This window comes from Taudactylus pleione, unplaced genomic scaffold, assembly GCF_031769625.1.
Source record: "Taudactylus pleione unplaced genomic scaffold, aTauple2 ptg000731l, whole genome shotgun sequence".
NCBI lineage: Eukaryota > Metazoa > Chordata > Amphibia > Anura > Myobatrachidae > Taudactylus > Taudactylus pleione.
The window spans coordinates 1,362,388-1,389,340 of record NW_028285133.1 but is presented as its reverse complement, the minus strand read 5'-3'; positions in this window follow the sequence as shown (position 1 = coordinate 1,389,340).

Sequence of the window (26,953 nt, the reverse complement as noted above, 5' to 3'; positions counted from 1 at the left end):
CTGACAAATACTTCCCTTTCGTCAACAGCGCGTGCATAGTGAATGGGCACCGTCTTTACAATAAAAACGCTGCCAATATGCCTCTCAGTCAGTGGCTTAGGTGCCCCACAAGACCCTGGCATCCTAGGATCTACAGCTGTTTTAGGCCCATGTATAGGGCTCCAAAATGTAGATGCCCACTTGCAGCGTCATGCGCCTGGGGAAATCTGTCTTGGTGCACCATCAGTTGCACCATTCAAACTTGTATGGCAGCCGCTGTCAGCAACGCCCGGGTCTACCTAGCCACCCTTTCTCCTCCCGTTACCTCCCAGGATGCCCACTAAAAACCACACTCCGTGTATCTCGATACAGTAACAATCGAGACGCATACGCCGTACTTACAACACTGGCCAACTGCGCTCATATCAGCGTAGCGCGTGGCTCTGAATCATTAGCAGAGAGCCTAATAGTAATTTAAAGTTCATGGTATTATCTAATAGGAAATGTGAGGACTTTCCCTTTGCATGCCATTATATCGACCGTTTTCTGCTTTCATCCAAGATGAAATATGCAAAAGATCACAAATAGGAAATTCCTATTAGTTTCTATCTCTCAGCTGGAAGAATCCATTGTAGCAAAATCTATCAACAACACCTTGTGGAACATGAAAGGTCAGAGCATCCCCGAGCTGCAAGAGTCATTTTCACCTCCTTGCACAAATAATCTCTTGTTATTTTGAGAACACTTGTTACGCATTGGCACCTGGCAACATTAACACAGAGCAATACAGCGTTGCATCGGTAATGCAGGCCATAGGCACATCCTCCCTGTTCTATTAGTCTCAAATCCTCAGTGCCAAGAGCTGCTCTGTCATTTGTTACTTGTGAAAGAGCACGGCCTCTCCACTTTATAGCAGTCATTCTGCAAATGAAATAGGGTATGACATGGGCAGATGGACCCTGTTTTGGCAGTGTGAATGCTAAAGAGAATGAGGATGCTGGAAGGACCCTCTTCAAGCCAAATACAGGGCCTGATTCAGAGTTGGGAATAGAGAGAGATACTGTATCTCTCTCAACTGATCATCTGGGTGAAACCATGTTGCACTGCAGGTGGGGCAGATTTAAAATGTGCAGAGAGATTTAGATTTGGGAGGGAGGTGTCCAAACTGACATCTAAGTTGTAGAGTAATAATAAAGATGTGCAGTATTTGTGGGCTACATGTAAAAGCAGCCAGTATTTACCCCACATGCAAAAAAACAATGATGTATTTACACCCCTTGCATTGCAACATGGTTTGTCCAGGTACACAGTTAAGTGCTATCTCTCTCTCTATTCCCAACTCTGAATCAGGCCCACTGTTCAGCCTTAAAGCCTACACTCCACCTTATCATTGACTACTCTGTAAATGAATATCCGTGAAAGTATTTATTGAAGATTTACATACAAATCTCAAATTCATTTACTTCTAATACTCCTCCATTATCGCTCCACTTTCATCTAATACTCCTCTGCTGTCAGTCTTCCTTCATTTAATACTCCTCCACTGTCAGTTTTCCTTCATTTAATACTCCTCTGCTGTCAGTTTTCCTTCATTTAATACTCCTCCACTGTCAATTTTCCTTCATTTAATACTCCTCTGCTGTCAGTCTTCCTTCATTTAATACTACTCTGCTGTCAGTCTTCCTTCATTTAATACTCCTCCGCTGTCAGTTTTCCTTCATTTAATACTCCTCCACTGTCAATTTTCCTTCATTTAATACTCCTCTGCTGTCAGTCTTCCTTCATTTAATACTCCTCTGCTGTCAGTCTTCCTTCATTTAATACTCCTCTGCTGTCCGTCTTCCTTCATTTAATACTCCTCTGCTGTCAGTCTTCCTTCATTTAATACTTCTTCGCTGTCGCTCTTCCTTCAACTAATACTCCTCCACTGTCACTCTTCCTGCATTTAATACTCCTCTGCTGTCACTTTTCCTTCATCTAATATGCCCCCGCTTCCATTCTCCTTTCACCTAATACTCCTTTGCTGTCACTCTACTTTAATCTAATACTCCTTCGCTACTCTACCTTAATATAATACTCATCTGTCACTCTTACTTTATTCAATACTACTCAACTGTCACTCTACCCTTCATCTAATACTCCTCCACTATCGCTCTTCTTTCATCTAATACTCCTCCACTATCACTCTTCTTTAATCTAATACTCCCCCACTGTCACTATCACTCTTCCTTAATCTAATACTCTTCCGCTGTCACACTTCTTTCATCACGTATTCCTCCGCTGTCACTCTCCTTTCATCTAATACTCCTCCACTATCGCTCTTCTTTCATCTAATACTCCTCCACTGTCACTCTCCCTTCATCTAATACTCCTCCACTATCGCTCTTCTTTCATCTCATACTCCTCCACTATCACTCTTCCTTCATCTAATACTCCTCCACTATCGCTCTTCTTTCATCTAATACTCCTCCACTATCACTCTTCTTTCATCTAATACTCCCCCACTGTCACTATCACTCTTCCTTAATCTAATACTCTTCCGCTGTCACACTTCTTTCATCACGTATTCCTCCCCTGTCACTCTCCTTTCATCTAATACTCCTCCACTATCGCTCTTCTTTCATCTAATACTCCTCCACTGTCACTCTCCCTTCATCTAATACTCCTCCACTATCGCTCTTCTTTCATCTCATACTCCTCCACTATCACTCTTCCTTCATCTAATACTCCTCCACTATCACTCTACCCTTCATCTAATACTTCTCCACTATCGCTCTTCTTTCATCTAATACTCCTCCACTATCACTCTTCTTTCATCTAATACTCCTCCACTATCGCTCTTCTTTCATCTAATACTCCTCCACTGTCACTCTCCCTTCATCTAATACTCCTCCACTATTACTCTTCTTTCATCTAATACTCCTCCACTATCACTCTTCTTGAATCTAATACTCCCCCACTGTCACTATCACTCTTCCTTAATCTAATACTCTTCCGCTGTCGCACTTCTTTCATCAAGTATTCCTCCGCTGTCACTCTTCCTTTATCTAATTCTCTTCCACTGTCACTCTTCCTTTATGTAATACTCCTCCACTGTCACTCTTCCTTTATCTAATACTCCTCCGCTGTCACCCTTCCATTATCTAATACTCCTCAGCTGTCATTCTTCTTTCAACTAATATTCCTCTACTGTCACACTTCTTTCAACTAATACTCCTCTACCACTTTTTTCATCCAGTGCACCTTAATTACCACTCATTACCTTTTGTGTTGCTTTACTATTATTCTTTCATTCATCATTTCTCTGCTACTAATCAGTTACAGGGTGTTTCACTTATAGGGGGCCCTGAAATGAGAACTGAGCTTATAAGAGTGTGGGGAACACAACTTCTGAAGTTGGCACCAAGCAGACGAGATGGGATGGGTACAGGATGGCAGCGCTCGGGATCCCGGCAGTCAGAATCCCTTTCATGTAGTGCACCTCTGCTACCACACCTCTTTAATCTAGTGTTCCTCTGCTACCAGTCTCCAGTCTTCTTTCATCTAGTGCTCCTCTGCTACCACACCTCTTTCATCTAGTGTTCCTCTGATACCAGTCTTCTTTCATAAATTGCCCCTCTGCTACTACACCTCTTTCATCTAGTGTTCCTCTGCTACCAGTCTCCAGTCTTCTTTCATATAGTGTTCCTCTGCTACCACACCTCTTTCATCTAGTGTTCCTCTGCTACCAGTCTTCTTTCATGTATTGCCCCTCTGCTACTACACCTCTTTCATCTAGTGTTCCTCTGCTACTAGTCTCCAGTCTTCTTTCATCTAGTGCTCCTCTGCTACCAGCCTTCTTTCATGCAGTTCACCTCTGCTACCACACCTCTTTCATCTAGTGTTCCTCTGCTACCAGTCTCCAGTCTTCTTTCATGTAGTGGTCATCAGCTTCAGCTTCTTCATCTAGTGCTCTACTGCTACCAGTTTTCTTTCATGTAGTGCATCTCTCTTGCCACACCTCTTTCATCTAGTGTTCCTCTGCTACCAGTCTTATTTCATGTAGTGATCCTCAGCTATCACACCTCTTTCATCTAGTGCTCCTCTGCTACTAGTCTTCTTTCATGTAGTGCACTACTGCTATCACACCTTTCATCTAGTGCTCCTCTGTTACCAGTCTTCTTTCATGTAGTGCATCGCTGCTACCACACCTCTTTCATCTAGTGCTCCTCTGCTACCACACCTCTTCCATGTAGTGCACCACTGCTATCACACTTCTTTCATCTAGTGCTCCTCTGTTACCAGTCCTCTTTAATCTAGTGCTCCTTTGCTACCACACCTCTTCCATGTAGTGCACCACTTCTATCACATTTCTTTCATCTAGTGTTCCTCTGCTACAAGTCTTCTTTTATGTATTGCCCCTCAGCTACCACACCTCTTCCATGTAGCGCATCTCTGCTACCAGTCTTCTTCCAAGTAGTGCACCTCTGATACCAGTCTTCTATGTAGTGTTCCTCTGCTACCACACCTCTTTCATCTAATGCTCCTCTGCTACCACACCTCTTTCATCTTGTGCTCCTCTGCTACCAGTCTTCTTTCATGTAGCGCACCTCTGCTACCACACCTCTTTCATCTAGTGTTCCTCCGTTACCAGTCTTCTTTTATGCACTGCACCTCAGCTTCCACCACTCTTTCATCTAGTGCTCCTCTGCTACCACACGTCTTCCATGTAGTGCACCGCTTCTATCACACTTCTTTCATCTAGTGCTCCTCTGCTACCACATCTCTTTCATCTACTGCTCCTTGCTACCAGTCTTCTTTCATGTAGTGCACCTCTGCTACCACACCTCTTTCATCTAGTGCTCTTCTGCTACAAGTCTTCTTTCATGTAGTGCACCTCTGTTATCACACCTCTTTCATCTAGTGCTCTTCTGCTACCAGTCTTCTTTCATGTAGTGCACCTCTGCTACCACACCTCTTTCATCTACTGCTCCTCTGCTACCAGTCTTCTTTCATGTAGTGCACCTCTGCTACCACACCTCTTTCATCTAGTGCTCTTCTGCTACCAGTCTTCTTTCATGTAGTGCTCCTCTGCTACCACACCTCTTTCATCTACTGCTCCTCTGCTACCAGTCTTCTTTCATGTAGTGCACCTCTGCTACCACATCTCTTTCATCTACTGCTCCTCTGCTACCAGTCTTCTTTCATGTAGTGCTCCTCTGCTACCACACCTCTTTCATCTAGTGCTCTTCTGCTACCAGTCTTCTTTTATGTAGTGCACCTCTGCTACCACACCTCTTTCATCTACTGCTCCTCTGCTACCAGTCTTCTTTCATGTAGTGCACCTCTGCTACCACATCTCTTTCATCTACTGCTCCTCTGCTACCAGTCTTCTTTCATGTAGTGCACCTCTGCTACCACACCTCTTTCATCTAGTGCTCTTCTGCTACCAGTCTTCTTTCATGTAGTGCACCTCTGCTACCACACCTCTTTCATCTACTGCTCCTCTGCTACCAGTCTTCTTTCATGTAGTGCACCTCTGCTACCACATCTCTTTCATCTACTGCTCCTCTGCTACCAGTCTTCTTTCATGTAGTGCACCTCTGTTACCACACCTCTTTCATCTAGTGCTCTTCTGCTACCAGTCTTCTTTCATGTAGTGCACCTCTGCTACCACACCTCTTTCATCTACTGCTCCTCTGCTACCAGTCTTCTTTCATGTAGTGCACCTCTGCTACCACACCTCTTTCATCTAGTGTTCCTCTGTTACCAGTCTTCTTTTATGTAGTGCACCTCTGCTATCACACCTCTTTCATCTAGTGCTCCTCTGCTACAAGTCTTCTTTCATATAGTGCACCTCTGCTACCACATCTCTTTCATCTACTGCTCCTCTGCTACCAGTCTTCTTTCATGTAGTGCACCTGTTACCATACCTCTTTCATCTAGTGCTCCTCTGCTACCAGTCGTCTTTTATGTATTGCACCTCAGCTACCACACTTCTTTCATTTAGTTCACCTCAGCTACCACACCTCTTTCATCTAGTGCTCATCTGCTACCAGTCTTCTTCCATGTAGTGCACCTCTGCTACCACACCTCTTTCATCTAGTGTTCCTCTGCTACTAGTCTTCTTTTATGTATTGCACCTCAGCTACCACACCTCTTTCATTTAGTGCTCCTCTGCTACCTGTCTTCTTTTATGTAGTGCAACACTGCTACCACACCTCTTTCATCTAGTGTTCCTCTGCTACCAGTCTTCTTTCATATAGTGCGCCTCTGCTACCACACCTCTTTCATCTACTGCTCCTCTGCTACCAGTCTTTTCATGTAGTGCACCTCTGCTACCACACCTCTTTCATCTAGTGCCTCTCTGCTACAAGTCTTCTTTCATATAGTGCACCTCTGCTACCACATCTCCTTCATCTTGTGCACCTCTGCTACCACACCTCTTTCATCTAGTGTTCCTCTGCTACCAGTCTTCTTTCATGTAGTGCGCCTCTGCTAACACACCTCTTTCATCTACTGCTCCTCTGCTACCAGTCTTTTCATGTAGTGCACCTCTGCTACCACACCTCTTTCATCTAGTGCCCCTCTGCTACAAGTCTTCTTTCATATAATGCACCTCTGCTACCACATCTCCTTCATCTTGTGCACCTCTGCTACCACACCTCTTTCATCTAGTGTTCCTCTGCTACCAGTCTTCTTTCATGTAGTGCACCTATGCTACCAGTCTTCTTTCATGTAGTGCACCTCTGCTACCACACCTCTTTCATCTAGTGTTCCTCTGCTACCAGTCTTCTTTCATGTAGTGCACCTCTGCTACCACACCTCTTTCATCTAGTGCTCCACATACTTGTCCCACAGCATTTATACCTCCACATACCTGTCAAACCTCATTTAACCCATTATTGAGCTTTTTAGAGAATTTTCACTGACAACTGACATGCCTTTAATTATTCATTGGGAGGCATCTTAAGAGAGGAGGGTGCCCATGTGCATTCTCCGTGCAGGGCCCCCTCCTCTCTCCTCGGCTGGCCGGCCACCGCAGAAGCAGTAGACTCTGGGCACTAGAGTGTGCCCCGAGTCTACTGCACATGCGCAGAACGCTGGAAAAATTGCCGTGGTGGCCATTTTCCAGTGTTCTGTGCAGCACTGACACCCAATGCGGGACCACGGACAGGTGAGTTTTAAATTATATGGGTGCAGGGTGTGCGGTGCGGGGCTCCCCTGGACCCGGGGGCCCGTGTGCCCTGCACACCCTGCACCCATTATAGATACGCCCCTGATTGTGGGCCTGATACAGCTTGGATCGCAATTGCTAATACGCACGCAAACGGACGATTGTTGCGTACTGCGAATGTATATGCATGGCAGTACACGTGCGCGAACCGGCCACTGCGAATGGGACTGCGATCGCAGTGACTATGCAGACCCATCGCAGAGTGATTGACAGGAAGTGTCATTTCATATCTAGTGGGTGGTGACGGTAGGTTGGTCTTGGAAACACAGGCGTTTTAGTGCGTATGAACGCCGTTGCATGGACGTGCGTAAATTATCCACTGCGATGCCCTACGCAGCGTGAGGCCTCATAACTTGCGTGGAAGTTAGCAATTCCTGAGTAAGGTCAGAGCTTGTGCAAGTGTGCGTGAGGCTGCGATGGTACGATGGTTTTGCAGTCTTGCTAAACATTACAGATGTGTGTAAAGTAAAGTAGGCGTCCTTATGTTGTGCTGCGGCGCCATAGCAATCGCAATGAATTAGCATACTATCGCAGTTGAACTGCTTGCGTAATCACTATTGCATAAGCAGTTGCGATCGGTAGTGAATCAGGCCGTGTCCCGACATTTGTACCTTAAAATAAAGATTTTCCCTAACTTTTCACCTGCTCAGGGGGCTGCACACAAAAAAAATTAAACTTCAATGTGAGAAATCAATGTAAGGTTGGAACTGGATTGCAAATGTAATTTGCAGTGCAAGTTCGCCATGAGAATGGCTTTGCAGGATCCAACTCGCACCTAATAGGTTTGAGACATGCAGAATCTTTCACCCTCGATGTGTGCACTTGTCCAGCAAGCGTCTTCTAAGATACACGCCGACTTCAGGCCCTGATTCAGAGCCGGACGCACTGACAGAGCGCTCGCTCTGAATCAGGGCCGGGCAATTTTTTTTTTAGAACGGCCTCCTGGCCGCTCACATAGCCAGGAAGATGGTAACGATGGTCAAGACCATCGCGACCATCGGGCTTGCGACAAGACACTTGTGGTAGGGTCTCGTTGCCGCAAGCCCCAGAGAGATTTCGGCTCTAATAGAGCCGTAATCTCTCCCACTGACATCACTCGTGATGTCAGTGGGGCCGGCCTCAAATGGAGGCGTTCACATAGGAACGCCTCCGTTTGGGCAGCCACTCCATCGGCCCGCCCACCAAAGGGGGCATGCTGTCACTCAACATTGACATCACGCCCCCTTTGGTACGAGACCCGGAGCGACGGATTGCCGGCTCCGCTGTGTGCATGCGCACTGCCCCACCATAGACCCGGTTGCGAGCGCACAGCGCTTGCGACCGGGTCAGAATCAGGCCTTCAGTCTTTGAAAACACTCCTGCAAAAAGTATTCTGTACCAGGGCCCTCATTCAGAGCCGTACGCTCTGAGCAGAGCGCACGCTCTGAATGAGGGCCGCCCTCCATAAAAATGGAGCGTCCTCCTGGACGCTCGTATAGCTGTGGGTCACCACCCTCAGCCTATACGAGCGTGCAGTTTGATGGCCGCGATGGTCTTGACCATCGCGACCATCGAAACTGCGAGCCGGAGCCTGCGGTTGAGGTGTTCAACCGCAAGCTCCGGAGTGATTTTGGCTCTATCAGAGCCAAAATCACTCCCACTGACATCACTAGTGATGTCAGTGGGCCGGCTTCTGACGGGAGGCACGCCCCCGGCACGCCCACCAAAGGGGGCGTGCTGTCAATCAACATCGACAGCACGCCCCCTTTGATCAGACACAACGAGCGAAGGACTTTCCTTCGCTCGTCGCGTCTGGTGCATGCGCACGACGGAGCTCCCTCCGTCGTGCGCATGCTCAGTGCAGAACATCGACCCACTTGCGGGCGGACAGCCGCTCGCGAGTGGGTCTGAATCAGGGCCCAAGTTTTGCAGGTAAACTTGAAAAGGTGCAGAGTGGGAACATTAAAGTGCTTCTCTGATAAGCTTAATTTAGGGCCTGATTCAAGGTGGACGCCAATTCCGTTGTTTGCATCGGTACTGAGAAAGTAAGCCACAGTTGCTGTCATTGGTATAGAGATGCCTGTCAGCTGAATCTCTACTACTTGTGTCCAAAGACGCACCATCTGTTGTACATCGGTCGCAACCGTATTATTAGAATGTCCATCTAAACTTCTGAACTTAAGGTGGTGCACATTAGATGATATGTCGCCCGATTCTGCGGATTGGGCCGACATATCGTCCACATCGGAAAAATGTGTACCCACTATGGACGACAATGTGCTCTCCCGCAGGTTGTATATCGGGGTCGTTCAGTCGGCCTGCATGGAGGGCCGATGGAACGACCCAGCTGGCGATGCAAAGCAGGTGATATGTCTGGCAACGGATCGTGTAATGTGTTCCGGCCGCCCCGTCGGGCATTGCATTGCTGGGTACACACATCGGTAAGTGTGTACCCAACTCAACCCCCCAGTTACCTACTACAAATGCTACTAACTGTCCATCATTCTGCAGCCAATTCCTCAGTACAACCGCTATCCTTAATCCATCGCGACGCATGCGCGGTACAAAAACCATCGGCCAACTGCAAAAACATCGCCATTGTGTCCACCTTTGCATCAGACCCTTACTGCTTAGATTAAATATAAGGACAAGAGGACATCAGGACATTCCTTTTTACATCTGGATCCTTTGTGTGTTTATAGATCTTTATTACAGGGGTTTCTGGCAGAAGCCTATTACATGCATAGGAGTGAGACCCAGGGCCTGAGTCACGGGCAATGCCCGATGTTCAGAGAGTTCAGGGATTTTTTTTTTGCCACTTTGCATGCGCAGAAATCCCTAAAACTCATACTGCACATGCATCCCACAGAGTGTACGCACAGAGGCGTTGCTGCGATTTAGGCATTCCTGGGCAGTGACTGGGAGGTGGTTATTCAGATGCATGAAAATGGTCCGTCTTATGAGCGTATTACGGGAGTGTCGCTGAAGTGGTTGCGTAGCCGTTAAATAGCTCACATTGGAGGCCGTACTCAGATGGAATATCTGCATCTACCATAGGGCTGGTGCAAGTTTTGATGGTGCGACTGATGGCAGTGGCGAGTACCTAGCTGTATTAGAGCGTCTAGAGTGGGCGTCTCAGTCCTTTCACAGTCAGACTCATGGTTGTACCCCTGGGGAAGGGCGGAGAGTAGCAGACACGACTACAGCAGAAGATGCTAAAACACTGGCAGCAGACTGCGATTCAGAATCAGGCCCCCAATCTCTGACACCTTCATGATGGATGAAAATTCAAATCCTTCTGTGGGGAAGAAAAGACCATATCAGATCTCATTCCATGTACTTCTGTCCCTCAGAAGGTTTGGGTACGGGATGATGGCAGTCAGAATCCCGACGCCGGCATCCTAACAGGGTTAGGATACCGACACCTGTCTGTAAGTATCCTAACCCTACCCCTCCTTCCCTGCACCCTAATCCTAACCTCCTCCCTAGTGCCTAAACCTAAGCCTCCCTCTCTAGTGCCTAACCCTTCCACCCTAGTGCCTAACCCTCCCCCTAGTGCCTGACCCTAACCCTTCCACCCTAGTGCCTAACCCTCCCCCTAGTGCCTAACACTAACCCTCCCCCTAGTGCCTAACCCTTCCACCCTAGTGCCTAACCATCCCCCTAGTGCCTAACACTAACCCTTCCACCCTAGTGTCTAACCCTCCCCCTAGTGCTTAACACTAACCCGTCCACCCTAGTGCCTAAGCCTCCCCCTAGTGCCTAACACTAACCCTCATCCTAGTGTCTAACCCTCCCCCTAGTGCCTAACCCTTCCCCTAGTGCTTAACCCTAACCCTCTCCCTAGTGCCTAACACTAACCCTCCCACCCTAGTGCTTAACCATAACCCTCCAACTAGTGCCTAACACTAACCCTTTCACCCTAGTTCCTAACCCTCCACCTAGTGCTTAACACTAACCCTTCCACCCTAGTGCCTAACCCTCCCCTTAGTGCCTAACACTAACCCTCACCCTAGTGTCTAACCCTCCCCCTAGTGCCTAACACTAACCCTTCCTCCCTAGTGCCTAACCCTTCCTCCATAGTGCCTAAACCTAACCCTCCCTCGTGTCTAACCCTTCCACCCTAGTGCCTAACCCTCCCCCTAGTGCCTAACACTAACCCTCCCCCTAGTGCCTAACCCGCCCCTAGTGCCTAACCCTTCCTCCCTAGTGTCTAACCCTATCCCCTCCTCCCTAGTGCCTAACTCTAACCCTCCCCCTAGTGCCTAACCCTCCCCCTAGTGCCAAAACCTAACCCTCCCTCCCTAGTGCCTAACCCTCCCCCTAGTGCCTAACACTGACACTCCCCCTAGTGCCTAACCCTCCCCCTGGTGCCTAACACTAACCCTCCCCTAATGCCTAACCCTCTCCCTAGTGCCTAACCCTAACCCTTCCTCCTTATTGCCTAACCCTAACCACCCTTCCTCCCTAGTGTCTAATCCTCCCCCTAGTGCCTAACTCTAAACCTCCCCCTACTGCCTAACCCTCCCCCTAGTGCCTAACTCTAACCCTCCCCCTACTGCCTAACCCTCCCCCTAGCGCCTAAACCCTAATGCTAACCATCCCACTAACTCCACTACTTACCATCGGGATGCCAGCGGTCGGGATTCTGGTTCCGGCATTCTGAGCACCTCCGTCCCGACAGCCAGGATTCCAACTACCTCCCCCACAGAAATAATCTTGTTTTTCACTTTCAGTTGCACCTAATCTGAGGAGTGTGTTTATTGGCGCACTTTACCAAATGTACAACAGCTTCAAACACACAAAAGTTGCATGTGTAATACAGGCAATCCCAATGTCATTCTCATGATTCATTTGAGCCTACTGTAACTATGCCATTTTATTGGGGGGGGGATCATTTTTTATTTAATACTAAAGTGATAGGTTGAACTTTGACGTGAAGTTTACACTTTTGCACGGCGCACCTCTTCAGAGTTCTCCACTTTTACACACACCCACAGCAAGTGCAGCTGCATTTAGCGAGTCTGAGAGTGGAATGGAGATGTGCAACTCGGACACTGATTGCTATTGTGAGGTCCCATACCTGTACAGTAAGTAAGACAAGTGGCTGAGCACAACCCCCGCAGACATTACGGGTAAGTGCGCTGAAGGTTGCAGGATGACCAACTAAGAAGTAATCAGCAAGGAACAAACTGACACTGATAGAAAGAGAGGGGGACGCCTTGGAGTAGATATATTTAAAGAGAACAAGCAGATCCACGTAATGTAATTTAAAAGAAATAAAAGTCTTCTGGTAGGGCTGTCCTTTAAAGGTGCACATGCCTTCGTTCAAGTGTCAACCCCAATCCTGGAAAGGTCACCCTACTCAAGCTGTAGCCTAATGTACTCTTAAATTCTTTCCGTGGATTCCCACACAAACACACTGGGCTGGAAGAAATGTCTTTCATGCTGTTGTATTGCTCCCTAATACAATTACCTGGCAATGAGTCAGATGAATGAGGTACACATGCTGCTAGCCAGGCCGATATCAAAGCAGGAGCCAAATGTACTGAGAATTGCCACTGCTTGGAATATAAATATAAGATGAAATACAGCAATCACATACGATATAATGACCCGTTCGGTCATTATTGATTCTCAGCATAGTTCTGTTACAATGTAAATATGTAGGGGGCATTATTTAAGTAGGAACTACTATTAGAAATGAGGGAAGCAGCTTGTTGCTTTCTCATTGTCCATTGTTTAACCAACAAGGTGAACAGGCAGTCATTTTAGGGGCTGAGCCAACATACAAGTGAATGCAGCCTTTCAATGGATTATCAATCTGGTTTAGACTCAAAGGCCCCCATTTATCAACGATATTAAAGACCAGTGACATTTTTCGTTTAGTATCACTGTGATACAAATGAAAAATGTACCGGTATTTAACAACACTTACTCCTCCGGCGAGATCCCGCGAAGTCCTCCGCGAGGTCCTCTGCTGGGCTGCCGACAGCCTAACGCTGCCTGCGACGGGCTCTGGTGTTATGCGCATGCGCGACGGTCCATCTGCGTATGTGCATGACAGGGGGACCCAGCAGTGCCTGGAAGGCTTCGCTGAAGCGAGCGCTAAAGGGGTTATGCATTGTTGATAAATGGGGGACAAAATTATGAATATACTAAGCAGCGTATGTGACTGTCGATTTTAATTTGATGTTGGTACTGATCGGCTTCTGGAGCATGCAATTTCAGTCACTGACTGTAGGGAGAGAGCAAGGTCCAAGAGATTGAAGAGCCCTGCTCGTGAGAGTTTACAGTCAAGGATCCAGGGGGTAAGCCATGAAAGTAGTTCTTTGTTAGAGAAACTATTGGTGAGTTTGGATTTGTCCAGTGTAGTTCTGGTAGAAAGGTATAAAGATCTGCTTTTTAGATTTTTTTGTTAAAATATCACTGCCAGAGATTGTGTTACCTCTTCCCATGAGTGACATGTACACGTGTTTATAGCATGTTGTTAGCACACTTGCTTCTAGGAATAGTGAGGTACCTGTGTGAGTCGGTGCTGGAGGTGCGTTGTCTCTAGCACGTACCCAGATGTTGCACCAATGAATGTGGGCACTTTAGGTGTAGCTTGTGTGATTGTTTGGCTTCCTCTCCTCTTATCATGCTTTGCTTTCGGTGCCACTATGTTCTGTACTGCTGCTTAGATCCTAAGGTTTGGATCCAGGACTGTAGTTTTCATGGTGTGGACAATACTGGGGCTTATGCTCTCACTGCTCAAAGTCTGGACTTCTGACATTTCCATCCTAAGTCATATCTGGGAGGTGCAATTTGCCCAACACTTTGCGGATACTGACTGACAGGTACTAATGAATATGTATCACTTTCTGTGGCACCTTTAAATGGCAGTAATTATGGTCTTTTGTGGGCTCAAGGTCGCAGTGTCTTGGGCTACTGGCAAGGCCCAGCTCTTCTGCAATAGATTACACAGCTTGGTATGAAGAGAGTGTTGAACAAAGGCCAGTAAAGGCTTTTGCTATCCCTTTCAAGCTTTTCCAATTACACAAAGTCACTAAGTATTTAAAGTATGGAAGAAGTAAATAGTTCACAGAGAGGCCCGGTACCTAATATCCTTTGTATTGCTACTGCATCTGACTATGGCTCTGGAGTCAAGCTGCTGGTGCTCTGCTGACGTTGAATTTTGCTAAGAATATTTAGGAGTGCCCCCCCCCCCTTACCCAAGCCCATTCCATGATGCTGAAATGCTGCATGAGGCTTCAGCTGAGAGCAGCGTATGTTTCCAAATCAACAAGTCTCAGACAAGTATGCTGTGCACATCTGTTTGTCTTGCAGAGCAGTGCAGGACTGGTGGTCTTGCAGAGCAATGCAGGACTGGTGGTCTTGCAGAGCAGTGCAGGACTGGTGGTCTTGCAGAGCAGTGCAGGACTGGTGGTCTTGCAGAGCAGTGCAGGACTGGTGGTCTTGCAGAGCAGTGCAGGACTGGTGGTCTTGCAGAGCAGTGCAGGACTGGTGGTCTTGCAGAGCAATGCATACCCAGCTCATGTAGTCAGCAGTTACAGCTCTATTCCTGTATCAGAATCATATATTCTGCCATTTACAGATGGTCCAATTCAAAGCTGTATTCACGGAGTACTTGTGCTTTGTGAGTCTCCATTCGATGGAATTTCCTTTCTTCTGTTGCCACTAGTCTCAGGCCGGGTATACACTTGGCAATATACATAGCTTGTTCTATCGGCGAGCGATATATCGCAAGTGCGTCAGTGGGTTTGTATGTCCGAAATCAACATCATTCATAGACATATCAGGTCGACCCTGCAGCACATTGCGATGCCGATATATCTAAAAGATGCATCTGGCTATGTGTACGGGTGACTCACCGATCGCCCGTAGACTGGCTGCAGGGACCGCTGACACTGACATCTCAACTGGACGGGCAGATTTAAATGCCCACCCAGTTGTGATGTCAACCCAGATACATCATGTGGCCGCTTAATAAGTGTGTATAGCTTACCAATCGGCCACTCTGAAGGCAGATTGGTCAAAGTGTGTACCCAGCATAAGTGGATTGGTCGGGGGCTTTCATCATGCTTATCTCCTGTTTCCCTTTTTCTTCGGTACTCTGCATCCATGGTCCATGGTGGGCTCTCATGCGTGTTAAGAACACCGAACTGATATTAGAGACAGGAACCTGGGAATTCTGCCTGCTGAGTTCCACTGGAGGGGTGTCCATGGCTCATATGGCTGCATGAAGTGGTCAATATCAGCAGTATACACAGGTCTCGCACAGTTCTCGTGGTGTCTACAGGTGGCAACAACTTGTGTTTTCCGAAGCGGCTAGAGATGACTGGATCGACAAAAGTGCAGCGCTTCACAGGCTTCTGTGGGATTTTATTTTTCGTCAGAAATAAAAAAAAAATGCTCTGGCTGTGAGTCCCCAGGATGGGTTCGATCAATTATTGATATATACAAACACTCCATAGACTGCTGTAAACAGTGAACACAAACCAAACATATAGCACAGAAAATGTAATCTAGCAGCTATCCATGTTCTAACCATTATAATGGAGGCAGAAAGGGTTGCAACAATTAGCTAAACTTTGCTTTTGATGTTGGTATTCGCTGGCAATTATAATGCAAGCTTAAATTATGCAATAATTATGTACTATTAGATTAACCTCAGTTTCAGATCTACCTAACGAAACCCTGAGCAATAGTATCTTTGTGTCTAATTAGCTGGTGGAGGTTAATTTGGAAGTGGGAATGATGCAAACAACAAGAGAGGAATTGCTTGGTAAATTATTGTACGGCAGAACTGAAGATAACGAATGCAATAGCCAGGCCTGATGGTGGCTCACCGTATAATTACTAATGGTTCAGGGCTTGTAAAGCTTTTTCTTTTAAGTTATCAGTTTTCAAGTTGAAGAGATTGCAGACTATCACTGTTTTCAGATTTTCTCGACATACTACAACACTCAACATGAAAAATAATACAATTACAATATAGCTATATAAAGTGTATAGCACAGTGGTTAGCATTGCTACCTCACAGGCCAGAGCATCATGGGTATTATTACAACCTTGTTTGCATGGGTCTCCTCCCACACTCCCAAGACGGAGACGGTATGATTTACCGCCGGACCCCTGCCCGGCGGCTGGAATCCCGACACCAGGAGGCCGGAAGAGGAGGAAATCCCAATCGTCGAAGGTAAGTATTCACTAACCTATTTCTAACCCGCTAACCCTAACCGTCCTTTAGGGTGCCTAACCCTACCCTTCCCCCCAGTGCATAACCCTAACCCCCCCTCTAAGTGACTAAACCTAACCCCCCCTTCCTATGTCCCCCGGGGGGTGCCTAACCCTGAGTCCCCCCGGGGGTGCCTAACCCTAAGTACCCCCAGGGAGCACTAAACCTAACCCTCCCCCCCCCTGCGGCTGTCCGCAGCGGCGCCCGGCATCACTTCCATAGGGATGAAGGGCGCCGGTCTCCCGGCATCGGTAAAATGACAGGCGTCTAGATTTAGATGCCTGTCATTTAACCCTCGCCGGGATAAAGCAGTCGGGAGGCCGGCCGTCGGGATTACGTCTGGCGGCTTCCTGGTTGCATACCCCAAGACATGCTGGTAGGTCATACTTGCCGACATTCTGGCAGGTCCCTCCGGGAGGGGGCAGCCAGGTCGGACAAGCAGGGGGCGTGACCTGGTAGAGGGGGGCGCGCAACTGGGGATACTACCCGGCAATGGGGGCGGAGCGGGTAGGCATGGCAACGTAATCGCGTCATTTTGGCCCTGCAAGATTTTTGCCATTGTGAAGCAGGGGGCGTGGGTCATGATAATGCGATTCAATGCAAATCGTGTCATTGCCCCCAAACCTTTTCCCACCCTCTGCCGGGGTTTGTCTGGGATTCGTGGGTGGTCCGGGGGGTAGGCAGCCGGCCGGGATGTTTTCCTGCTTTTCCGGGGGGCCGGGAGCGCCACCCGATTTTCGGGCGTCTCCCAGCCAAATCGGGAGAGTAGGTAAGTATGTGGTAGGTTAAATAACTTCTCCAACCCTAGTGTGTGCTAGGGAATATAGATAGATTGTAAGCTCCACTGGGGCAATGACAAACATATTCTCTGTAAAGTCCCACGTTATACATTGGTGCTATATAAATAACAATGATATATATTTATGTACACACACATACGCTAGTAAATCCGCCCCCCTCTTTGCTGCTCAATCCACCCCCGACCCTCTGCTCCTCAATGTCCCATCCTGCCCTCCCCACTCCATCCCACCCCCATACTTACCCAGTTCCTGACTTCCGGTAGGTATTCCTCCTCTCCTAGGCCTGTACCGTCTCCCTTGCAGTGGGAGCTGCTTACTAATAAGAATACTAGCACAAGTTTTTAGGAATCTATGGCCCCTTACATATTACATTACTACATAGTCAGTAGGAGCTAAAAAAGGGCACAGGTACATGAAGTTCAATCTCTTATAAATTCTAATTGTGATGATCAAAAGGAAAGCAAAAGACATCCCCCTGAGTAACAGTTTCCAATTTTGTCTCACGGGGAGAAAAGATTTCCTTCCTGACCCAAAAAATGCCAGCTGGATAAAATTTTTTATAAATGCGGTGGGTACATAGGATATAGGTAGGCAGTGCTTTCTACTTCTGTGCCAATTGAGAGATCGTCAGTATTCAAGTTGTGTGCAATGCCCGGGGGCACTGCTATGTGCTCACAATTATACTTGAGCGGACAGATACAGGATTTCGTTCTGCGTTGCACTAGTCTTAGTATGTGTGTGTTCTGGATGTCCCTGGCAATCAATAGGTTAATCTTAGAACCCCAGGAGAGAGAGAGAGACCTATTTAAAATGCCACTAACATGAGGTCAGCTTTGGTCCTAGAAAGGATTAGCCCCTTAGGTTAACAGGGGGAACATGACTCAGAAGCCGCACACACAACCGTGTCACAGATCTAGAAGAGGCTCCAGTGTCACCTTATTAGACACAAACACGACCAAAGTGTAACGTGACCTGCCCACATTCTTAGAGTCACTTTTAAAGGCTGTTGTGGCTGCGCGGTCCCCTGGCGTGAGGCTTCAGAGAATTCAGCCTTTATATCTGATTTCTCCCAGCCGGGAGAGACGGGCCCAGGAGTTGGTCGTATTTCCCGACGTTTATAGGACACTCTCTAATTCGTCATGTAGAATATCTCTTGGCATCAACGCTCAAATTCCCTCCTCACGCCTAGTAAATCGGTCTTCATTTAAAACCCTCTCTCTTAGCCCTAAATGGAAATCAATTCTGCAAGTTTAGCAAATAGTTAATTACTCCACAAAGATAATTGATCGGCCTTTGATCACCAGAAAGCTCTGTAGTGCTATTAGTCTCTTTCATCTGTGATTAAACCACAGAGAGAAAGAAACAAAAACTAAATTAGGCTTCTCCTGTTATCCTACAAATATTTAATGACTGGATAATCTTTTAGAGGTGTGTACAGGGATGTACCATCCGGCAGGAACCAGCTGCCTCTCAACCTTAAGCCCACAATATGGAAGGTGCAATGACAACTATCTTCTGTTTTCACACACAAAATGTAGACATGTCATAATAATACAAAAGTTAAATAAATATATATAAGTATGTATAAATAAAAAACAACAAAGGCAAGGCACTCAGGGACGGAGATGCAATAAAGGTATAATCTCACACCAGAGAATATATGTGAGAATATACCTTTATTGCAACCCCGTGCCTTTCTTGGACTATGCATATATGACTGTACTCGGGCACTGGGGCAAGTTATGATGCATTGAGTGTCGGCAGAACTTAGATTCTATATATAGCTATATATTCTATATATATCTTAGCCAATCAGCGGGCTGGCTAAGAGAAAAAGCACTCACAGCTAACCAGCGGCCTGTTCCTATGGTAGCCTCCGCTGATTGGATGGCAGGGCTCCAATTGCAGGAACATACGTGGGTCCTGTCACAATCGCGAGCAGCGCTGTATGTACAGTATGTACGAGTATAGCGCTGCTATGTCTGCCTGGTACTGGTTGCGGTTTGTTATTTTCATACCCAAGGATGCCTACTTACGAAGAGGACAGACCTTTGTCTGGGATGCCTACTGGGCAGGGGGACCGACCGGTGCCAGGGATAGGGTAAGTATGTAATGTGAATGTGGGTGAGTGTATGTGTAATAAAAGAATACACCATTCGGGGTGTGTGTACTGCCATTATTTTTATATTTCTTTTTCAGGGGGATTACAGACACCAGCGCCAACCCATTCCTTTGCGTTTTATGGCTGGGAACCAGACAATAAACCGAGATTTGTTAACATCAGTCAGACAAAGAAGAAATAGACTGAGGATTGATAAGTGTGATAAGAAATATCGACATTACGGAATGTCGACGCCATGATGTCAACTTGGTCTGGATGTCGACATTCAGGATGTTGTCATGGACATCATGTCAACATGAGACGTGATGACATGCACAATGTCGACACAATCATACTGTCGACGTTGTGCTTGCCGACAGTCAGTATGTCGACATATCATCTTTACAGTGTTAGAGCCCTAACTCTAACACTGACACGTACTGCAAACATTCTAAATGTCGACATCATAACTACATACCCAGTTATATTATATTGTATAATGCACACCTTACTGTATAATACAGTGGACATTTGAAGTCATCTTAGATCTCTGCAGCACTTAGGGTACAGGGTCACAGAACTAATCTGCCACTTCTTATAGCCATGCGATTTACAGTAAGGAGAGGATAATTATTATCTTTCATTTATAAAGTGACGACATATTGAGGAAATCATGACACAGACAAATTAAATGACATGAAACAGTAGGTAAGGATGACCCTGCCTAAATGTACTTACAATCTGAATGTCTAGAATGTTTAGAATAATCCCATATATCATAGTACATATGCAGTACAATCAGATAAATAATAATGAAAAAAAACAACAAAGTTTTTTTAAAAGAAAACAAACACACAGTAACTATGAAATAGAAAGGTGAGGAGTAGGTCTATCTGGCTAGATCCTACAATCTAAAGAAGATAATCCATAACCATCACAAACACTTGAGGATTTCATGGATTTGGTGCTGCCAACTAGAATTGGTGCTATCCAGCACCGATAGCATTTGCCGAGGAGCTCTACTAGGAGTTTTTGCTATGCCCGGTACGCATCGGGTCTCTCTCTCTTGGTTCCTGGAGTTCTTTGTATGGGTGGTGTCAGCACTTCTATGACCTGTATGTTCTTCCATGGTAGTATGGGTCCTCAAATCAAAGATGGTACCCCGGAGGAGATGAATATGACAAAATATAGTGTAGACTATATTTTATCAAGGTGAGTAATGTAGCATCTAGGTATATACTCATCATTTGTTGGAAGGTAATCAGTATTGGAGAATTTATCGCTGTTGTTCTGCGGTGGTAGTACGTTAGCACTTGTCATGGGTCAGAACCAGGAATCACGGATGTGGTAACAAGGCATGGGCTGCACACCGGCCCCCTCCTCTCTAGCTAGCTAGATCGCCAGTGATTAGACTCTGGCACTGGGAAAGTCTAATACGCATGCACCATTTTTCCGGAGATTTGTACAGCGCTGCCGACGTGGGACTCCAGAGAGGTAAGTATTTAAGAACATGTATGCAGGGTATGCACCCATTCTAGATGCTCCACTGTACCAGGGAGCAGACAGAGAGTTTTCAGGACTAGCCATGATACAGAACCAGGGATCATGGATGCAGTACCAAGGGAACAGATAACTCTATCAATCAAACCAAAAGTTTGAGTGGTTACAATGGACTACTACAAATTGTTAGTAAGTATCACACCCATGCTGTGTTATTTATGCTGTTATATAGCAACTCATCAAAGCAACAAATTAAAGCACTAAAGAAATTTATATTTAAAAAAAAAAAAAAAAAGTACATATAACTATATGCCATTATATTTATTGGGCCCCAAAAGACAGTGTAGACAGCCTGTGGCAGGACTTAATCAAAGCATATTTAGTTTATGAGTCTATTTATTAAAGGGCAAAGAGCCCTATCTCCAGCAAAAATGGGTAAGGAGCGTCCGGTATTGCTGGTGATAGCCTTCCCATGTACCTATGTAAAAAGGAGCTCAGGGGTACATGTACTATTGCATTTATCTCCATCGTAGGATTATGTGAATAAAGCATGAATATTTTTTAACACATATATTTATCTTTCTGTTTTATATATATATATCTTTAGCAATTATTTAATTTTTTTGTTTCACTAAATGGAACTCGGTTTTGCTTTTTAAATGGTTGCCACTTTAATACATCGGCCATACTCGCGGGGATCTCGCTGATGCCCGCCAGTTGCAGGCTATTACATTTAACCCCAAGTCCAGAATTTCAGTTCCACTGTGCATGCGTGCCATGTCACATGAGCACGCACACCCTCAGACTGGACCAGCCAAGTGGTAAGTCCACCCTGAATGCTCCAAGTGAGAGTTTAATGATAAATTACAATGATAGGTGATTTTCCATTGCCACTAATAAATACAGGGCTTAGCGCCTCGCTTAGATCTCAGATGACTGGCACTCTGTGGCTGGTCACACAGCAGTCACTGACTGGCGTTCTTGACCAAAGCAGAGCAGGCAGGAAGGCCGCTGACCTGTCATCGCACAGCGCAATCTGCATACGTGATAAGCAGATGTCGGATAATCTTATACGCTGCTGACCATTCCTGACGGCCCCACTGAGTGTTAAATCCAAACTGACGGGACCCAAACAAACTAAAGAAACTTGTCAAACCGGAACCCCGAGAAAGGAGGCACCTCAGCATGCCACTTCTCTCCTGCACAATAACATCAAAGTGCTAAAGGAATACTTCAGCATAAGAAACGTCAAACGCCTGTCTTGGAAATGTTTAATCCTCATGTTAAAGATGTCCCCAAAGGGCCTGAGATTCTGATTGCACATAATCTCTTTTGTGTCAATCACAGAACTGAGCTTTTCTCTTGGAAAACAGAACTTGAGATCAGTCAGTATATGGTATAATACACACAAGCACCCATCCTCCAAACAGTCAGTATATCAAACACATAAGGCCTTATGTAATAGCCTGCGAGGTGGGGAAAGGGTGCGATCCCGGCGAGTTAACCCTTATTTTTGAAGCAGCAACAATTTAAAAGGGAAATCGTTAGTAATTTAATTAAAAACCAACCTGGTCTCGTTTTTTCAATTATTGCTGCTTTAAAAACAGGGACTAAAACGCCAGAATGACGCTCATGTCTGCATCTTGCAGGCTATTACATTTGGGCTATAGAGTTATATTGACACCTGTATATTCATTAATCTTCATGATTGTAATGTCAAATAGTCAGACTACATGTTAGGATATTCACCTTTTGGCGTAACTAAGGTATTTGGAGCACAGGGCAAGATGAAAAACAGACCCCCCCACCCACTATGGGCGTGCTCCTGCCGCGACCGCCGCTGTCCGCTCCTCCCGGCCCACTCTGCACTATGGGAGAGATGGCATGACATCCCATCACCTGCTGCGGAGAGAGCCCCCTGTTGTAGTGCACATTATGTGTGGCCAGCTTAAGTCTAGTGTGGACTGCAGTGAGTGCGGTCGGCACTACACACTAACAAACACACCGCCGCCAGCACCGGGTAGTGTGCTCATACTAACCGGCAGCAGTGTGTTTATATTAGCAGCCAATAAGAGTCAGACAGACTCTCATTGGCTGCTGCGTCCATGGAGGGAGCCGGCTGGCGCACTACACACTGAAACCACTGACCAGGATGGCGGCCGATGGCGCAGTAAAAGCTTCTGATAGAAAATAGAAGCCCTAATTCTCTTGTATTCACCTACTTTCGCCAGAGAAGGTGCTTTAAAACTTTTGAAGAATATATACCACAAAAAAACACATTGGAGACAATTTCTGAGCTGCGTAATAGGATATCACAGCTTATAGCAACACTTCAAGTTAACCAGAACCACAAAATGATGCAGCCACACCCCCCTGGAGCGCGCAGCTTCTACAAAGGGCCCCTGATGGACCTAGCAAACATGAATTACCACAACCCCCTAATACCAGGGCCCGGCCAATCTGTTCACAGCCCAGACCCCCAACGCTCCAACTTATTCCAACGCTAAACTTGTGTGTGCAGCTAGTGAGGACTTAGCAGCATGTTATGGCCATGGTTCTTTAAGTCTGTAGTCAAATGTTGAAATAGGTTTTCGTAATGTATTAACAGTTCTCCCACTGTGCTAAGAGTTATACATTGTATTAATCCCTGTTTGAGCGTGTCTCCTAATTGGCAACAATACCATTTAGCAAGGTATCTTACTGTTACAATTCTCAAACAGTAATATGCTGCAGGCCAAGTCATCCAGTGTACGCGCAACGATGATAAACATACGCTGCGCATCTGCATTTGTTTTCAAATGACCCTGTACGTGTTTTACGGAACAATTCCAGCAACGTAGAATGTAAATGCACTCTTCTTATAAATAGGGTAAATAGGCTTTCTTAATTCAGCAAGTTATTTGTACAAACAAATCCACAGGCTATCTTCCTTTTTAGCGGCAGATAGCTGTGTGCCTCTTGCAATTAGTTGGAACTTATCTACACACATAAGCTGTAAGTAAAACTCACCAGAACTGGGAAGAAAGGACAGGTAATGGAGGAATACGACACTGGGGAATTTAAGTCCAAAAAAAAGGACAGTTGGGAGTTAAACGCTTCCCAACTTACTACCCACCTCCTGTCATCCAGACCAGCCATTTAGAATTGATTGCAATTATGGAACCTATAATTTCCATAAAATTTAAAACCTCCATTTTTAGACAGATCCCCACATATGACTGTTCTTAAATCCTTATCGAGAAATAGACCAGGGCCCCAGAGAAAAATAATTTATAGGTCTGCAGTCTGTGTGTTTGACAAATCTCACGCTGTTGCAGAGAGAATTCAGCTCCCCCAAAAGGCACGTTTTAAGGGCATATGATAATGCAATTAAGTAATTGTTATGCAGTCACATAAAACTGTGCATAGCCCATGGTGCAAATCTACTTGTCATTATAATATTTGAAGACCAGCTGCTAATGACTGTGTTGCACATCAATCTAAATTAGGAATTAATTCCAGATAGAGATATAGCTGTGAGTGAAGCATTTTAGGGCACAGCAATCTTTTTTTTTTAATACATAGAACCAGAACCCCCTCACAACTATAATTAATAAGATAGATCTACCAATTTGAAAATTACAGTGATGTCAATGCAAATGGGGTGTGACAAGGCAGATCATTGCATATCCGCTGCTGGTAGTAAAAAGAAAACTTCCTGTAAGCCCAGATTGATTACTTTTTCTTTGATGAGGGCGGAGGGAGTCCAAGCCCTGTACTAACTATGACGTCTTTGTACTTTTTGGATCTCGAACAAGTCAACAGTGGTGCAAGAGGTGGGGACGATGTGGGGCCTCGCCTCCGTGGTGCCACCACCCCGAGACCACAACTGTTGTGGCAATACTGACACTGGCGCCGCCCCCTCCCTCTCTAATCTCAAAGCAGCCCAGCACACGCTGTTGTGTGCTGGGCTGCAGTGGGAGACTGCTCACGTCTGCTGAACAGCAGCCGCAGCAATCTCCTATGGGAGGGAGCAATCACACTGATCGTGGCCCCATGGCTTTGCGCTGGGCTGAGGGGCTCAGAGGATCCCCCTCCCAGGTGCGCAGTGGCGCTAAAAGGCACTGCAAGAATAATTTATTTATTTTATCCTAAGGGGGCGTAGCCATGCCTCCCGTGATTAGGCCACGCCCCTTCCACGCGGGCCAGACGCGGCTGTCAATAGAGGCATTGACAGCCGCGACTCATGCGTGGTCAGCAGACCGTGTGTGCGCAGTAGCACTGCAGGGTCCCGATGTAGAAGTGAAATACCAGCGAATGTTCATTTTTTATAGTCACGAAGAAATGCCAATTATCAGGTCTAAAACCCGATAATTGATACATATGCTCATATATATATATATATATATATATGTGTGTGTGTATATGTGAGAAAGGGTAATCTTTGTCGCGCGCACTTACGGACATGCCGGACTGCTCCCAAACGCTCATTTCTCTGTGTATAAATGCCAGGCGCATGCACCATTCACCGGTGGTAAACGATATAACAAATTTTCCCCACCCATGGGACACTGCGGCCTGCGGGTGGGGACAGCACCCACAGGTTGTTTTAGCAGGGTGCCGCCAAGGGGGGAGCGTCGCCCTGCTACAACAGCCTAGCGGGAACGCTATACATACATATATATATATTAGGGATGTGCAGGCTCGGATAGGTTCGAGTTTGCACGTGGAGTTCGGATTATTCCCTCCAAAAAAACGGAACTCAGAACGAGGCAAAACGTCATCTTACATGGACGAACATCATCATTCCTGGACAAAAGACCAGGAATGATGATGTTCGTCCATGTAAGATGACGTTTTGCCTCGTTCTGAGTTCCGTTTTTTTGGAGGGAAAAATCCGAACTCCACGTGCAAACTCGAACCTATCCGAGCCTGCACATCCCTAATATATATATATATATATATATATATATATATATATTGTGGTGTAAGGGATTGCCTCTCACCTGATTTGCCCACATTCTGGTGGAATCAGCTCCCTCCAAGAGAGGCTGGAGTAAAACCTGTGCGTTCTGCATTAGCAGTGGTGGTGTGGAATTCCAGGTTTTCACATTTACACAGACCCAGCTGGAACAATCACTGGAGCACAGGAAAGGTTTAAAACTCTCACACACCTGATGCTCGTGGCTCCTGATGCTGGATAAGCTAGCCAGGCAATAGGATGGGGGTGGCAGATAGCATTAGGGTGCCAGGATCTGAAGGGTACACAGACATTAGGACAAGGAGTGCTGAGACATTTACTTTTATGTTGTTTGCTTATTTTCTGTTATGTGTCTGTGTGTGTCCAGGCCTAACCTCACATATGCTAAGGTGCAGTGTCTGCTATCATTAAAAATACACCAAGTACCTGCCTGTCTGAGGGGCCTATTCCTCATCACTTAATTAATTAATTAATTAATAAAAAATACCATTTTCACCTAATTTTGTATTATTTAAGTGTCAGGGTTATCCATCATTCATGTAACGCAGGAGATATCACAGATATTTCCTGCTTACAATTGTGCACCACAGTCCCCATACTATTGTACTATATAGTCCCTATACTATAGTACTATACAGTCCCTATACTATAGTACTATACAGTCCTCTTTCTATAGTACTATACAGTCCCCATACTATAGTACTATACAGTCCCCATACTATAGTACTATACAGTCCCCATGCTATAATACTATACAGTCCTCTTAATATAGTACTATACAGTCCCCATACTATAGTACTAGACAGTCCCCATACTATAGTACTATACAGTCCTCATACTATAGTACTATATAGTCCCCATACTATAGTACTATATAGTCCCCATACTACAGTACTATACAGTCCCCATACTATAGTACTATATAGTCCCCATACTATAGTACTATACAGTCCCCATACTATAGTACTATATAGTCCCCATACTATAGTACTAGACCTTTAATAATGCTTAAGTTAACCTGCGTTACAAATATCTATCCCCTACAAAACCTCCAACTATTTATTCCCATCAGTCATTTTTTTTACCAATAGTTGCCTGATCATTAATAGAAAATAACTGCCTAACAAGACCTGCATCTGATCAATACACATTCAGGCTGAATCTGTAATTCACTGTC